This window comes from Topomyia yanbarensis, chromosome 1 (genome assembly GCF_030247195.1).
Source record: "Topomyia yanbarensis strain Yona2022 chromosome 1, ASM3024719v1, whole genome shotgun sequence".
Lineage (NCBI taxonomy): Eukaryota > Metazoa > Arthropoda > Insecta > Diptera > Culicidae > Topomyia > Topomyia yanbarensis.
Genome location: NC_080670.1, coordinates 155,692,485 through 155,707,998, shown reverse-complemented (window position 1 = coordinate 155,707,998; position 15,514 = coordinate 155,692,485).

The window sequence follows — 15,514 nt, the reverse complement described above, 5'->3', positions numbered from 1 at the left end:
TCCTTCATATTCATTTGTGAGTGGTTCATTGGAATGGTTCACTTCCATTAGCTGAGACCGTCCTAATGTGAGGTTGGTGTTCAATAGAAACTAAACAGGTAAAAACGTCAAATGACTAGAACCTGTTATTCAATTGACAGTGAACTTTGAGTGACTCAAACGAAGACGGCAGCCGAACTCAACTGATATAGTGGTGGTATGTTTACAGTGAAAGGCTCGAAGTTTCACTCGAAACGGTTATTTTCGTTTGAAATTGATATTTTACCGCACTGCATAGGATAGCAGTATCATCGGCGAAGAAGCAGAGTTGGCTGCCATCAGGTAGACGAGGGAAATCAGAGGTGTACAGGCTATACATCACTGGGCCAAGCAGGCTGCCCTGTGGGACTCCGGCGGGGATATCGAACACAGCTGACTTGGTGTTCAATAGCGAAACGTGGAATTTTCTGCTGTTCAGGTAGTTCTGTACTATTTTGATGATACAGTTGGGGAAGTTATAGCGATACAATTTGTAAATCAGTCCGTCGTGCCACACTTTGTCGAAAGCCTTCTCAACGTCCAATAAGGCCATAGCTGTTGATTTGGAAACCGCTTTGTTCCGCACTATGCTATATTTCACCCTAAGGAGGAAAATTTGGTAAAAACCAAAATTTCTCACTAGGGTGAAAATTTGTTGGTAAAAACCAGTCTTTGTACAGGAGGGCACAAATCCTTATTTTATAGTTAGTTGCGTTTCGTCTTCGCCTCATCAGAGACCGACACTAACTTATTGTCGGGATAGATTAGCGCCGGCTTGACGCAAATCTCTTAAAACTAAAACACACTTTGTGTTTCAATCGAACGACTGATCAAACGTGATGTCTCATTCGAGCAGAAGTTCTGTTCATGCCGATGAGACACAGTGAAGCCGAAACTTGTCTTGGCTTAGCAGGCCTGTGCGAAAGCACTATGCTATGTTGCTTTGTTCCGGTCAATGGTATTCATCACCGTCTTTAGCTGATGCGTTGTCGAGTGACCCTTGCGAAAACCGAACTGTTCTGAAGGAAGAATGTTGTTTCGCTCGAGGACTCGGTCCAGGATTAGTCGCTCGAGTAGTTTGCTGAGTGACGATAGCAAACTGATAGGACGATAACTAGCAGGGCTGGTAGGGTCCTTACCAGGTTTTAGTAAGGGCATCACTTTCGCTATTTTCCATGCTGAAGGAAAGTAGTGTAAATCTAAGCAGCGGTTCATGATTTTCGCTAAGAGGATGTACGCATTATTGCTCAGTTTTTTCAGCACTAGATTAAAGATCGCATCAAATCCCGGGGCTTTCATGTTCCGGCAGTTTCTTAATGCTGTGGCCACTTGTTCAGCAGTAACTTTTTTGTTGTTAGGAACGTAGCACGGTGTGGTTCGTAAGGTTTCTATTGTTTCACGGACAGCTGCTTCCATGGGACTTACAATTGTATTGCCCAGATTACGCGAGCTTAGAATGTGCTCACCAATAGCGTTTGCTTTTTCCATGGGAGTGATCAAAGTGGCATCGTTTGTACGCAGCGGAGGTATTTGCTGTGGTTTTGCTTTCATTATTTTTGCGACCTTCCAAAAAGGTCGCGAAAAGGGATCGAGTTTGCTAATTTCATTCCGGAAATTTTCATTTTTGATTTGATCTACCCTGTCTGCGATTATTTTTGTTAGTCCTGCCACATATTTTTGGAGAGGTCGCCTGTCCGTTGAAACTGCCGTATGCCAGGTACCTGGATGGGCCCTCCTTATATACCCGTTTCAATGTGCATTATTTATCACAAGGGCACAGCTGACGAAGTAATATTTGACAAACATAAAAAATGGGACGAGCATCCGATGCTTTCGATGCGAGTATAAAAGGGCTAGCATACATGGCTTCAACATTAGTTTCTTGCAAGCACCAGATGCATAACACTACTGTCGAAATGCCACCGAAAGCGAGTGGAAAAGCAGTCAAAAAAGCTGGTAAGGTAACGAAGGCCATTGTGAAGGGAGACAAGAAAAAACGTAAGCAACGGCGGTAGGAGAGCTATGCTATCTACATCTACAAGGTGTTGAAGCAAGTTCACCCAGACACCGGAGTTTCCTCAAAGGCCATGAGCATCATGAACAGCTTCGTTAACATTGTAACAGTTGTACAATCGTAGTTGTAAATATAACATTACCAAACTCAAATATTTATAGACAATCAATTCATCCGTAACCCTATGATCGATGTAGACACACGACGGGGTAGTTAGCCATAAACCATATGAATAGAATCCATACCTACAAAATTTCACATATTTCTACCCAATCTAAAAAAAGAATCCGCCAAAATCTAGGCAATGTCGATAAGTCCAACATTCTCTAAAGCCAACGATCAAATCCGTTTCTCTCAAGCCCGAGTGAGATTGCGCGAATACTGATTCTAAGAAGAATCCTTTCAGTTAAGTTAAGGGAAAGGGAAAGCTAGATTACCTACTCGCGGCAGAATGAGCTAGACAGTTGAATACTCCGGGATCCCGAGTAATCCCGAAGAATCCTCGGGAAATGACGTACTTCCGGGTATATTGAGATTCCCTTCCCTAAAACTGAGGATTACAGGGCTTAATCACTTCGTTCCAAACCGTTCAACAGTGTGGAAGTAACGCGAGTTTGTTCCGTGGAAAAAACCTGAAAACCAGGTACTAGTGATGTGGTAGATATTTTAGGGAGCTATTAATGTCTGTTTTTCTAATAGCTAATAGGAGAAGTAGTGCGAGCTAGGAAAGCTAGGTAGTGCGTGACGATTCTGTGTGCGAATCGAAAAGATCAGGTAAAACATGTGCGCTACTAAATGACCCCACTCGCAGCTAACGATCCTTCGAATAGCCACGCTAGGCTATCATTTTTACTCCACTAGGCACAAAAACTGTGGAAAACGTACGATCGCCACACTCTACCACTTTCGCGTTGCTCGCCGCAATAGAAGGAACGAACCATCCCGGCACACGTTATTTCCGCCGGAAGGAAGTGGAGACGCAAGGAAATCGCTTCGTCGGAAGTTTCCAATCTTCCAGTGGCCATCTTGGAACCACGTGCCAACACGGAAAATCGCACTATCGGCAACTCTAATCACCAGGCAACCAGCAACGACGGGTAGCCGTCAAATTTCATTAGCCGTACACATCAGCAGCATCACCATTCATCCGCAGCAGATTCGGTGAGTCCGTACCTTTATACCAGTATTGGTGAAGTGGCGTCCAGAGAAGACGGCCCGTAAATAAATCTAAGACCGCATCCGGTCAGTTTTTCGGATCCCGCTTTTGTCCGGGGCGCGCCCAAAAAGCTATCCATTCGATCCACGTGCACGTGTTACTGCGTTTTCGGAAGCACCATCCAAACGCACATGGTTTGAAGCCACTCGGGAGTACAGGCCTATAGCTATTCATCGCTTGCCGCCCGGTCGAATGTAGCTGCGGGGTAGAGTAGAATAAAAGCACACAGAAGAAAGATAGGGAGAGAAGAAACGCACACAATAGACCAATAGAATACAGAAATGTAAAATTAAAATTAAAGCATGCTTACCGTACAATATAAAATTAGTTATTGAAATGAATTCCGTATGATTAAAAAAACTGATTCAGTCCTAAATAAATGTTTTCTGTTAGTGTAGTGAAATAGTGTTTTTAGCTTGTTGAAATATTGCCACATCACTCCGATTATGTTAGGTCCGCTTTCCCTTGCCGCGTGGCACATTTAAATCTGACGAAATTCTCTTCCACTCGGTTAGCGCAGTCTGGCGACGAACATTAACCCTGCCGATGATGAGAAGCTTTTAGGTATGGGGAGTTTCTACCGTGGTGTTTTGAAGGAGAGCTTTGATTCAGGGAAAATTTAGCTAACTAGGGTATTGTACCTCATTCTGGGGCTAAGTTTGTGTGGCTAGCTGGATCGATCCTATGCATTTGACTCGCATTCAAGCAGTCTCATCCGGGCAACATTAAAAACTTGGCGGTAGTCTCCGAAAGGAGTGGCGCTTAAAACTACGCGCTTCACAGATCGACCAGCGTCGGCTACATATTGGCGCCCAACTAAATGTACGAACCTACAATTTTTGGGAATTTCTTTTGGACGAACTCTTAAGTTATAATTTCTCGTATGCTTCGTGATGGCCAAACCATAGGTATGAGCTCACATTTCTGGAGATTGTGTTATGCAATTATTAAAATATTCTATGTCGGTTCTGTTTATGATTATGGTTCTATATAGGCCAGTAATGTTCGTTATTTTCTTGTAAGACCCAATTCAACAGTCTCGGGTAAAACTCTGCAAACGAACAATTGTAATGTGGATTTTTCTGGTTTAGGGTCTAATTTGGGTGAACGATTATAGTTGTTTTCGGATGTTTTGCAAAGTTTGCAGAAAGTTACAGCGTTTCAACTCGAAACGTTTTCCTATGCTTATTTAGAACAACGGTTTTTCTGGAGAATTTTTGTTTCGGTTTTTGGAGATATTGCGACTATTGATGAGGAAAATACTTCTGTTGATTATTTATTATTCTAATAATTTAGTTATTTATTATTGCCAAATTATTTACATTTATTATTTTTCTATATGTTCATGCTGTTATTATACAATTATTTATTCAGATCTATACAAAATATATGTACAGATTTATTCATATTTTTTTTTTTTATTCATTTCGTTTATTTGATAGGCACAAATGCGTTAGCTTGGCGGTGCCAAATGCTTTTGTTTTTACATTTTGGATATCTTAAAACTAGGAGGTTACAATGTTGAAATATTTTTTTTTTTACAAAGGAAAAGAAAGTTTACAGCTATCTTAAGACTAGAAATAAGATTCAATATACAAAAGAGGGCCAAAAGATTTTTTTATGAAAAAAATTTAAAACAAGGGATTCACTTTGATATACAAGAGGGGGAGTAATAGTATTTTACGAAATATTTTACGGTTATCTTAAAACTAACAATATAGTTTAGTACACAAAAGGGGTGATTTATTCATATATTTGTGGTCGGTTACAAATGTGTTCTGATTTTTGTTTATAAATATCGCTTTGGCTCGAAATCTTTTGAATGAACTGTTTAGTCGGTTGAGACAAAAAAACATAATAATGATGAGCTTCAAATACCCCTACGCTAAATATCTTCTAAATGATGAAGTTGATTTCGAACTTAGAGTAAGAAACTATACAGAAGAGCTGAAATTAGACTTAGAATCTAAACAAAATATTTTACAGCAAATATATCGCGATGACTGTCAGGAGAAACGCGAGTACCAATCAATTTACACTATCGAACAGGACTATGACTTCATACTATCGCGCGTGACTTCGATTGAGGCGACGTTAGAAAATAAGAAGGACCCGCGGTCAATTTCGCGTCTCAAATTTTATTACTTGCGCGCGAGAAATAGTAAAATCTCATCAGAATCGAAGGGACTAAGAGATTCACTGGTGCGAGAGATTTGTGACCTTCTCGCAAACCAAGGTGTTCAAATGCGACCGATGGCAGAGTCGGGGCAGAATAGTGGTGAGGAAGCAACGGCACTGACTCCAATGGAACAAAATACGCAAATGAACTACGAAGGGCAGGGCAAAAGCAATATTACAAACGTAAGCTTTGGAGATTTCGACAACGTGAATATCAGTCCAATTCTAAACAAACCTACGTACGCAGGAGCTATTCCAAAAAACCCAATGAATTCTGAACCGCAACCAAATCCAACTCCTAGTATGCTCGAACCAACATCAGAACAACTAAAAGCAAAAATACGCGAAATGGAGAAGGAAATGAACGGGATGCGGAGGATTGTGAGCAAACTAACAGACCGCTTGGAAACCATTAATTTAAATGCATTACGAAATCAGAGTCCAGTATGGGGAAACCAGCAGAACATCCAAGGTATATCAGCTTCCGGTAGCAATGAGCAGGCGAATCGGTTGGAAACGCCAGCATTCGAGGGAAACACAAGGAACAATGGATTGGGTGTACCAATTCCCAGAAGGATGGCAAGCCAAGAATCGGAAGAAGACAGCGATGCGAGCGCCGAAGTTTCTGAAGCTCCAGCGATAACAGTTCGAGAAAGTAGAAATCACTACGATAGGCGGATTGAGAAATGGAATCTCTTTTTCTCTGGTGATGCACGTTCAATCACGCTCGAAGACTTCATCTACAAGGCAAAAATGCTTGCGAAGATGAACTTCATTTCAAACGTTCGATTACTCAGCCACATACACCTTTTACTGAGAGGAGAGGCAGCTAACTGGTTTTTCACTTACTATGAATCGCATTGGGATTGGGTTACCTTCGAAGCACGAATTCGTTTTCGCTTTGGTAATCCTAACCAAGATCAAGGTAACCGGCAGCGAATCTACGACCGCAAGCAGCAGAAAGGAGAAACGTTCATTGCGTTTGTTTCAGACATCGAACGAATGAACAAACTTCTGACGAAGCCGTTTTCAAAGAGAAGAAAGTTTGAGATAGTGTGGGAGAATATGCAACAGCGCTATCGTTCTAAGCTGGAATGTTTCACGGTGAGCAATCTCGACGAACTAATCGGGCTTAGTCACCGTATCGATGCTAGTGACCCTTCATTACATCCGGTAGGACCAAGACACATGGTAAACAACGTTGAAGCTGAACAGGATCACCAAGAGATCGAGAGCGATGATGAACTGAACGTCATTGATAGACGACACCAGCGACAACACGATAACAGACCATCGAGACCACAGAATGGGCAACTGAGACCCCAAGACCGAGCGAGACAAAGAACAGGAGCTGAAAGTTCACCGGAGACTACCAGGCTTCCATTGTGTTGGAACTGTAGACAACACGGACATTTTTGGAGAGAATGTCGCGAAGTTAAAGTAACGTTCTGCTATGTATGTGGAAACCCAGGGAAGATTTCATCGACCTGCGATGTTCACCCTAGAAGACACGCACCTGCTCAGTCTGCACAGGCAACGCAGGGATCGGGAAACTAAACTTGGAGTGCCATGATGGGGACTCAAGCATTCCTAGCAAAGACAAAGTTCCCAGTTCAGAACCATTTTTCGACCCTTTTCAAAATTTACTAGAAATTAAGATTCAAACCAATTTGTGTCCACACGTGAAAATTCGTGTTTTCGAGACGGAGTTCGAAGCCCTGTTAGATTCAGGAGCCAGCGTAAGCGTGATGAACTCGAAAGATATTGCTGGCCGATACGGATTGAGAATTTTGCCTTCCCCAATTCGAATCTGCACAGCCGATCATACACAGTATTCGTGTGTAGGTTACGTGAATATGCCAATAACTTTTCGAGGCATCACGAAAGTAGTAGCAGTCGTAATCGTTCCAGAGATAACAAGAGAATTTATTCTGGGCATCAACTTTTGGAAAACTTTCGGAATCAAACCAATGATGCAAGGACAATCGGGCTTAGAAGAGATAGCCGAAATCAGCGCTCTAGGACGAAATCTTTCTGAAGAGTTGTTCCATTTTTTTATACATCCGGTTGAGGCACTTCCGGTCATCGAAAGATCACCACCTGACGAGTCTCTGGACATACCTGGCATAGACCTACCAGAACCATCGATAGTCACGCCGGACACAATCAAGACAGAGCACACTTTAACCGAAGTGGATAGGAATCGGTTAGCAGACGTAATCCGGACTTTCCCATGCACGAAAGAAGGTTATCTGGGTAGAACGACACTATTACAACACGAAATCATACTTCGAGAGGACGCTAAACCGCGACGACAGCCGTTGTACCGCTGTTCTCCTTCCATTCAGGTGGAAATGGACAAAGAAATAGAGCGATATAAGTTACTAGATGCAATCGAGGAATGCTCAAGTGAGTGGGCGAACCCTTTAGTTCCGGTCCGTAAAGCAAATGGTAAACTGAGGATTTGTTTAGACTCCAGGAGAATAAATGCCATCACGAAGAAAGATTCTTATCCAATGCGTGATATGAAAGGCATTTTTCACCGATTGGAGAGCGCAAAGTATTTTTCGGTCATAGACCTAAAGGACGCGTATTTTCAAATACCCCTTAAGGAGGAATGCCGCGATTATACCGCGTTTAGAACAGCAAAAGGGTTGTTCAGATTCAAGGTCTGTCCATTTGGTCTCACAAATGCACCTTTCACGATGTGTAGATTAATGGACAAAGTCATCGGGTTTGACCTGGAACCCCAAGTGTTCGTCTACCTGGATGACATTGTGGTAGCGACCAAGGACTTGACCGAACACTATCGTTTATTGGAGATAGTTGCGGATCGTTTAAAGAAAGCAGGACTCACTATTTCGCTTGACAAATCTCAGTTTTGTCGGAAACAGGTAAACTACCTGGGTTACCTGTTGACTGGACAGGGTGTTTCAATCGACAATAAACGAATCGAGCCAATTCTTAATTACTGTAGACCCAAAAGCGTGAAAGACATTCGTCGGCTTCTCGGTCTAGCAGGCTTTTATCAACGGTTTATATCGGACTACAGTAAAATTGTTGCACCGATATCGGACCTGTTACGGAAAGATAAAAACAAATTTCAGTGGACAGAGGCTGCTGAGGCGGGATTTCAGCAATTAAAAGCCGCTTTGGTATCCGCTCCCATCCTTGCTAACCCAGACTTCAGTCAACCGTTTGTGATCGAATCAGACGCGTCTGATAATGCAGTTGGGGCCGCACTGATTCAAAAACTGGACGGAGAACCGAGAATCATTGCATACTTCAGCAAAAAACTAAGCAGCACACAAAAGCGATATGCTAGCGTAGAAAAGGAGTGTTTGGGCGTTCTCCTTGCTATTGAACACTTCCGCCATTTTGTCGAGGGAAGCAGGTTCAAGGTAGTAACGGACGCACGAAGTCTACTTTGGCTTTTTACGATTGGTGTTGAGTCCGGTAATTCCAAGCTCCTCAGGTGGGCACTCAAGATACAATCCCACGATATTGAGCTGGAGTATCGGAAGGGAAAGCAAAACATCACCGCAGATTGTTTGAGCCGTTCATTAAATTCAATCTTAACGACCCCCGTAGATCCGGATTATCAAGATCTGATCAAGCAGATCGCAGTTGACCCTCAAGCCTATTCAGACTTCCGAGTCGTAGACGGCCAAGTTTACAAATTCGTCAGAAACCATGGGAAAGTGGAGGATAACCGTTTCTGTTGGAAAATGTACCCACCGAAGCAAGAAAGAGAGCAAATCTTGCAAAGAATTCACGGAGTAGCTCATTTAGGTTTTGAAAAAACTCTTGCAGCACTGCGGGAAAGATTTTTCTGGCCGATGATGAACTCAGAGACGAAACGTCTCTGCCAAAGCTGCATTATTTGCCAAACTAGCAAAGCAACTAATGTCAACACCACTGCGCCACTCAAAATACAACGGAAAATAGCGGAATACCCTTGGCAATTTGTGACCATGGATTATGTTGGTCCACTTCCAATGTCGGGAAGATCTAGAAGCACTTGCTTGCTAGTACTGACGGATGTATTCAGCAAGTTCATCTTGGTACAACCTTTCAGGCAGGCGACTGCTGAATCTCTCGTTCCGTTTGTGGAAAACATGCTGTTTCAATTGTTTGGGGTCCCCGAAGTAATTCTCACCGATAATGGGACTCAATTCACTTCCAAATTGTTCCAGGACCTGTTGAGTCGAAATCATGTCACACATTGGAAAACACCCAGTTACCATCCACAAATCAATGACTCAGAAAGAGTTAATCGGGTCATTACAACTGCCATTCGGGCCACTATTAAAAAGGACCACAAAGAATGGGCGAATAATATACAGGCTATCGCAAATGCCATTCGAAACTCGGTGCACGAGTCTACAAAATACACTCCATATTTCATCCTATTTGGGAGAAACATAGTTTCGGACGGAAGGGAGTATCGATGTATGCGCGACACGTCAATGGATAGTGGTGATTTGGGTAATGCTGAGAGGGAGAAGTTATACGCAGAGGTAAGGGAAAATCTGAAGAAGGCGTTTGAAAGACATTCAAGATACTACAATCTTAGGTCCAACTCAAAATGTCCCCAGTATTCAATTGGCGAAAAAGTTCTGAAAAAGAACACAGAGCTGTCCAACAAAGATAAGGGTTACTGCGCCAAGTTAGCTCCAAAATATGTCCCGGTTGTAGTCAAGCGAGTTGTGGGGGACCATTGCTACGAACTAGAAGACGAGAAAGGGAAAAGATTAGGGATTTTTAACTGCAAGTACCTTAAGAAATGTCACCAAATTGCGTCAAATTAGAACAACCAACATCGCGGTTAGTTTCGACCAGTTGAAATAGAAGTTGGCCGAATTTTTCTGAGCTATGTACCCTCTAAACGTTAGGGATGACAACACATCAAGAGATGCACAAAAATCAACACTTTGTTGCAATCACACCACTTTTTCTCGTTAATCGAAAAAAAAAAAAAATTCAAGCTATGTAAACTCTTTTAGAGTCAACAAGAACTAAACAAAATATCTATTCATTCAGTCTCCTCGTAAAACGAGTCGAGCGTCCCACAATAACAAATTAACTACTGGTGACAGACTGAATGAAATAGAGCAAGAATTCCACGAAACCTCGGACAAAATCATAACAACCGAGTGTATTACCTACATACCCCTGAAGAGATAATTTAGGATTAGGATAGGATAAAGGAAAGGGACAGGTACCCTACCTACTTGAACAAGTATGTTAAATGTTAGTCGCGACCCTATACTTATGTTTTATGTTAGTACTTATTTTTATGGTTAGATTTCTTTTTTTTGCTCTTTTCTTCGATGGTGTATAGTCCTTCCGCTTGGTAAAATAGTTATCGTAGATCCAATCAGCATCTTCAAATTGGTCGCAATCAGCAACATAGTAGTCATTCACATTTTGTTTTCACCTTCGGCAGTTTTCCGCATCAATTCATTACATTCCATCCATAGCTTTATATTCCATCCATAGTAATTTTGACATCCCATCCATAACAATTAGCTCATATATCAGCACTTTTCGTCCCACGTCGCAGCTCCTGTAGAAAAGACCATAAAGCACATTAACTCTTAATATAATTTTAGGGAAAGTAAATACTCCCCCCGTAAAAGGATCCAGCAGTAAATTTCGGCTCATTCGTGAGCAAATTCCGGCCAAACAATTTAAAATAGTCGCGATACAAAAAAAAATACGGACACATTTACTACCATCTTAACTAAGCTTTCATTTGACGTTTCGTAGCAGAGCTTTTTTGACCAGACCTCGTGACAGTCAAGTATGTATGAAGATTAGTGTGAAGCCTTTTGAATGTTAGAGTTGAAGAACCCATGTGGTGGAGTTCAGTTGTCTTTTTGAATTTCGGGTGACCAGAGTCGATTCTGGAGTTGAAATTCAATTAAGATATTTTAATTAGGTTACGTTTTGCTGGAGAAACGGACAATTTTGCCCGAAGTATAGCTTTGGGGTGGGCCAGACCTCCGCAAAATAGATTGTTGCGGCGAATTCAGAGGAGGTTTCGTTTGTTCAACGGAATGATTGAGGTTGATTCTGAATCTGAATAAGCCAGTTGATTTGAGGAAAATAAGTTTAAAACTTTGTGTTATACTTTCACTGAATATGGAACATTATTCAACTGAAAGTATGTTTTAGTTGGGGTTATTGATTTGAGAATTGAGTGACTGGTTGAATGAATGAGGAACGTCAATTGTGGTCTTGTCAGATTGCTTGTTATGATCTGTTCAGTCATCCTTCGCTAAAATGTCAGAAAACATCCGATTGTTTTTTTTTTATGCAGGACTGTCAGATAATTTAACGGAAGTATTGCAAACATTTGTTGAAGACCCGAGTCTCGCGACGTTGAAGGTCAGTGACAGAGATCATCTGTAATGGAAGATTATCTGGAAATAGAGGTGGAGTTAACTCACTGGGTTAACGATGAACACATATGACTCCAAATAGTTTGATACTCCATTGAATTACATTGAGTGTCCTTAATTTTCTAGAAGTATCTGTAGTATAAGAAATTTTTTTTCCTACGAAAATTTAGTTGAATCAATGCAACTAAATTTTCGTAATTTAAGCATGGAGTGATGTAACAGTTGTACAATCGTAGTTGTAAATATAACATTACCAAACTCAAATATTTATAGACAATCAATTCATCCGTAACCCTATGATCGATGTAGACACACGACGGGGTAGTTAGCCATAAACCATATGAATAGAATCCATACCTACAAAATTTCACATATTTCTACCCAATCTAAAAAAAGAATCCGCCAAAATCTAGGCAATGTCGATAAGTCCAACATTCTCTAAAGCCAACGATCAAATCCGTTTCTCTCAAGCCCGAGTGAGATTGCGCGAATACTGATTCTAAGAAGAATCCTTTCAGTTAAGTTAAGGGAAAGGGAAAGCTAGATTACCTACTCGCGGCAGAATGAGCTAGACAGTTGAATACTCCGGGATCCCGAGTAATCCCGAAGAATCCTCGGGAAATGACGTACTTCCGGGTATATTGAGATTCCCTTCCCTAAAACTGAGGATTACAGGGCTTAATCACTTCGTTCCAAACCGTTCAACAGTGTGGAAGTAACGCGAGTTTGTTCCGTGGAAAAAACCTGAAAACCAGGTACTAGTGATGTGGTAGATATTTTAGGGAGCTATTAATGTCTGTTTTTCTAATAGCTAATAGGAGAAGTAGTGCGAGCTAGGAAAGCTAGGTAGTGCGTGACGATTCTGTGTGCGAATCGAAAAGATCAGGTAAAACATGTGCGCTACTAAATGACCCCACTCGCAGCTAACGATCCTTCGAATAGCCACGCTAGGCTATCATTTTTACTCCACTAGGCACAAAAACTGTGGAAAACGTACGATCGCCACACTCTACCACTTTCGCGTTGCTCGCCGCAATAGAAGGAACGAACCATCCCGGCACACGTTATTTCCGCCGGAAGGAAGTGGAGACGCAAGGAAATCGCTTCGTCGGAAGTTTCCAATCTTCCAGTGGCCATCTTGGAACCACGTGCCAACACGGAAAATCGCACTATCGGCAACTCTAATCACCAGGCAACCAGCAACGACGGGTAGCCGTCAAATTTCATTAGCCGTACACATCAGCAGCATCACCATTCATCCGCAGCAGATTCGGTGAGTCCGTACTTTTATACCAGTATTGGTGAAGTGGCGTCCAGAGAAGACGGCCCGTAAATAAATCTAAGACCGCATCCGGTCAGTTTTTCGGATCCCGCTTTTGTCCGGGGCGCGCCCAAAAAGCTATCCATTCGATCCACGTGCACGTGTTACTGCGTTTTCGGAAGCACCATCCAAACGCACATGGTTTGAAGCCACTCGGGAGTACAGGCCTATAGCTATTCATCGCTTGCCGCCCGGTCGAATGTAGCTGCGGGGTAGAGTAGAATAAAAGCACACAGAAGAAAGATAGGGAGAGAAGAAACGCACACAATAGACCAATAGAATACAGAAATGTAAAATTAAAATTAAAGCATGCTTACCGTACAATATAAAATTAGTTATTGAAATGAATTCCGTATGATTAAAAAAACTGATTCAGTCCTAAATAAATGTTTTCTGTTAGTGTAGTGAAATAGTGTTTTTAGCTTGTTGAAATATTGCCACATCACTCCGATTATGTTAGGTCCGCTTTCCCTTGCCGCGTGGCACATTTAAATCTGACGAAATTCTCTTCCACTCGGTTAGCGCAGTCTGGCGACGAACATTAACCCTGCCGATGATGAGAAGCTTTTAGGTATGGGGAGTTTCTACCGTGGTGTTTTGAAGGAGAGCTTTGATTCAGGGAAAATTTAGCTAACTAGGGTATTGTACCTCATTCTGGGGCTAAGTTTGTGTGGCTAGCTGGATCGATCCTATGCATTTGACTCGCATTCAAGCAGTCTCATCCGGGCAACATTAAAAACTTGGCGGTAGTCTCCGAAAGGAGTGGCGCTTAAAACTACGCACTTCACAGATCGACCAGCGTCGGCTACAACATCTTTGAACGCATTGCATCCGAAGCTTCTCGTCTTGCTCATTACAACAAGCGCTCTACGATCATTTCCCGTGAGATACAGACTGCCGTTCGTCTTCTGCTGCCGGGAGAGTTGGCCAAACACGCTGTCTCGGAAGGCACCAAGGCTGTTACCAAGTATACTAGCTCCAAGTAATTTCGTCTGAGTACTGCACCGAAACCATCGGCCCTTTTCAGGGCCACCACGTTATTATAAAAGAAACTAGTTTTTTTCTCGTCTGAAAAATGATAAAATTTGTAATATTGTATAGAGAAATCAATATTTTTGTGTGCAAAAAATTGATACGCAATTTGTGCTCCTAAATTATTGCTTATTGCTTTGAAAGTTGGATTTTGATGCACTTCGCTATCACACTTTTTTCACGGTTGCCAAATGAAATGATATGAAATCGACAAAAAAATAACTTTTTCCATCAAATTTATTGTAAAAACCGAGATACTGGCAGCCATGCTAACCTTCCAGCTACTAAAAGTAAGAAGAAGTTTGTTTTTGACACTTTTCTATGTCAATAATTTGTCAGGTCGAAGGAGTTGCACTTTTGATCACACTTTTGATTCATCACACTTTTATACTGTGCAGTTCGATTTGGTGGGAACTGTGCAATAGTGTCGGATTCTAATGCGACGAAGTCGAAATGCAAATTCCATAACTAATTTAGTTATAGATTTTGTGCTTTTCAGGCGCTAAGGTGACTAAACAATTTTCTGCTTAGTTGAGACAAAATAGTTTTCACCAAAATTATTCTCCACTAAGGAGAAATATAGCATAGAGTAATATCATAATAATTTATTATAAAGGTTTTATTTCACAAATAGTCTAAAATCTTTCGATACGCTGAACACATGGAGCATCCATTTCTTCAGTAAAGTTGTTCGTAAAAGCACTCTCGAAAACTTTGCTAGACACATTAAGTCTCGAACTAAATTTGAAGAATAAATTCTCTAAAATTACTTCTCGGTGAATTTAACGCCAGAATTATTTGATCAGATGTTGTGTTGTTGGCGGCAAAATTGGGAGTTTCGAAATGATGTATTGACTTAAAATAACTGGTTTTGAACACTCATTTCACCTAATCATATAATTAATAATACAACAAAATCAAATGCTCATAAAAAGCTATCTGAACCTGCTAAAATTAAGTAAAAAACGCCATTTTTCAAAAATTCGGTTCTACTTTCGGAGAGTGTTGCTCTCGTTATTAATCATATTGAATTTATGTGTCATCTCTACGCATTCCCAAAACAAAGACATTTTCAGCAAATGATGAAAAGTTTGAAGTTTTTCGGTCAGCTGCTCTACGTGTTATGTACACTCAACCTATTCCATCGTCGCTTCTCATTCGTGAAATTGACTCTAATCCATATTTCGGTACATCCTTTCGAAGATGAGCTCAACATGATTGAAATTCTGAGGATTATGATTGGTTTCAGAACTCCGGAATGAGTTTCTATTGAAGTGTTTTCATGCAGGTGTTTGATATTGATGTGATTCGACAACTGTGGGATCAGA